We start from the raw sequence: 3,105 nt of genomic DNA on the forward strand, positions 1-3,105 counted from the left end.
GGTGGGGGTTGGGTTTGGGAGGAGAGGTTTCTATTTTGCTGAATGTATGTGTGGGGTTTTGTGTCAGTGTCCTTTGTGCAGGTTCTTTTTGCTATTCACTTGCGTTCCTTTGGTGGTGAGAGAAAATTGGGGTTGGCCTAGGGTGCGGTTGCTTGTTTCGGGGTTGGCTGTGGTGAACTGTGTTTTCGGAGGGGAGGTGTTTTTGAATCAGGTTAAGCCATATTGATTCACATGCTGTTGGCGGTGTGGCATTTGCCCAATTTTGGGGGATACGTTTGTATTGGAGAGAATGGATTAACAGGTTGACCAGTAAGAAAGCCAGTTTTTGTCCGTTAGTTCACTTGGTTCTTTTTTTGGGGGGAGATAGAGGAGTCAGAGTGAGTTAGAGACAGGGACAAGACTGAGAGGGAATAGAGTGACAGCGTTTGGAATATATTTTAAAACTTGATTGTGTTTGAAATAAACTTTAATTCTTCACTGTCAACTCTACTCTGGGTGGCTTCCAACAAAACATTAAAATACAGTAATCCATCAAACATTAAAAGCTTTCCTAAACAAGACTGCCTTCAGATGTCTTCTCAAAGTCTGGTTGTAGTTGTTCTCTTGGACATCTGGTGGGAGGGCGTCCACAGCTATTTGTTTCTCTTTTTGTCAATAATTTGGCCTCAATTACATCTTTAATTACTACGGGCTGTTGGTCCATCTAGCTAAGCATCATCTACACTGACTTGATGGCAGCTCTGCAGGGTTTTGGCCCAGAAGTCTTCTTCCTCAGCTCCATGAACCCTTTTCCTACTAGCTCTGGAATGAGAGGCACTGACTGCCAGAGGGGAATGGGAGCTCACAAAAGCGCCTTGTTTCATCCATTTTGAATGGATTGATTGTCTTCTATTGTAAATGGTTGCAGGATTGGGCTTGGCAAAGGTTTTTTTAAACTAGTTCATAAATGGAAAATGCTAACCCACACAGGCCCCCTGGTGGGAAGTGATGTTACTCTAAATGGCCATGGAACTACCTGTGCACCTTTCTGTCATTCATTGACTGTAATCAAGATTTAGCTACTGTCTCTAGTTTCAAGGCAGGCATTTGCATTTCTGAACGCATCTTCTTTGCAGGAATGTAGCTATTCCTTGTTAGAGATACCCAACCATTAGCCCAAATGACACAAGAATCTCTTGGTTTTGTAATTTTTATCTCTTCCTCAGTTTCCCACTCTTGTTCCCAAAGTTGTTTTGTAACGTTTTTGCACCTTTTTATCATATGATTCTCTTTAACCTATGGACAAAACTGTGCATACTTCTGTTATATTGCCGGTTCCTGCTCCAGGTGGATCATGTTTGGTGAAAACTCTCCACTTTGGGGTTTTTTGCTTTGGGTTTTTTTGCTTTTCCATGCCATGATCGGGAAGGCAGGGCTGCTGGTGCTGGGTCCCCAGGCCTCAGGAGGGGGGACTTCTCCTGGCGTCCCCAGCAGCCTCCATGCTGCCGGGGTCACCAACATGGCTGGGTCCCGACGCTGTCTGCCCTTGGCCGCCGGGCAGAGGCTGCTGGTTCTGCAGCTGGGACTTCAGCTCCCCTCCTGCGGCCGCCGCCTCCTTCTCCAAGCCCCCTAGGGTCTTCCTCTTTTCCCATCTTCAGGCTTGGCTGCGTGTCACTCCCGCTTTCTCGCTGTCCGATTAAAAATCAGCTAAGCCACCAAAATATGTTGAGTCAAGGCTGGGTCTCAACTGCCAAGTGAGGTTGGGATTCTGAGCTGATGTCATAGACTGGTTCCGATCAGTCCATTTCCTCTGGGGGAGGGACCTGTTTCCCCTTAGGGTGACCGCTAACCCAAGAGGAAAAGGAGAAAAGCGGAGAAAATCTTTTAAGTTGTGTAGCAAGAAAGAATGAGTGCCAGGAGTTTTCTTTCCCCTGCCCTCCTCCATTGCAACACCTTTCCTCCTCCTCCTCCTCCTCCTCCTCCTGAATACAGTGGTACCTCAGTTTACATACGCTTCAGGTTACAGACACTTCAGGTTACAGACTCCGCTAACCCAGAAATAGTACCTCGGGTTAAGAACTTTGCTTCAGGATGAGAACAGAAATTGCACGGCTGCAGCGGGAGGCCCCATTAGCTAAAGTGGTGCTTCAGGTTAAGAACAGACAAATAAGTTCTTTACCCAAGGTACCACTGTATTTTTATTAAAGTTTTCTTGCACGATGTCTCTTTTTTCAAGTTACATCTTCCATAGGTCAGTTTCATTTGTTGAGACATTAGGGTTACATTAGGAAGAAAAGGGGAGAAGAGGTGGAGGGGGCCGTGGGGGTGGGGGTGGGTTTGGGAGGAGAGGTTTCTATTTTGCTGAATGTATGTGTGGGGTTTTGTGTCAGTGTCCTTTGTGCAGGTTCTTTTGCTATTCACTTGCGTTCCTTTGGTGGTGAGAGAAATTGGGGTTGGCCTAGGGTGCGGTTGCTTGTTTCGGGGTTGGCTGTGGTGAACTGTGTTTTCGGAGGGGAGGTGTTTTTGAATCAGGTTAAGCCATATTGATTCACATGCTGTTGGCGGTGTGGCATTTGCCCAATTTTGGGGATACGTTTGTATTGGAGAGAATGGATTAACAGGTTGACAGTAAGAAAGCCGTTTTGTCCGTTAGTTCACTTGGTTCTTTTTTTGGGGGGGGAGATAGAGGAGTCAGAGTGAGTTAGAGACAGGGACAAGACTGAGAGGGAATAGAGTGACAGCGTTTGGAATATATTTTAAAACTTGATTGTGTTTGAAATAAACTTTAATCTTCATTGTTAACTCTACCTGACTGAGACTCAATTCTTCATCGGGAACCTGGGTTTTTTTCCACAAAATTGGTGTAAGCGGAAGGATAAAGTAGTGGTGTACAGGTCAATAGTCCGTGAAACGACCGGGGTCTCTGTACGAACGCCACAGGCAGGTTCTTGTCATTGTCGTGTGGGGCTGTGTATGTGATAAAGGGGAGCCATACCAGGGTGAAGGTATATTCTTCTATTTGTCCCCATGTCAGTTTCAGTTTATTGGTTAATTTTCTAGTAGGGCTGTTTCCCATACTATTTGGTACCATTAGTCCATGCTTACTCCTGACAGGTCTCTCCAGTG

This window comes from Podarcis filfolensis, assembly GCF_964270895.1.
Source record: "Podarcis filfolensis genome assembly, chromosome: 5".
NCBI classification, from domain to species: domain Eukaryota; kingdom Metazoa; phylum Chordata; class Lepidosauria; order Squamata; family Lacertidae; genus Podarcis; species Podarcis filfolensis.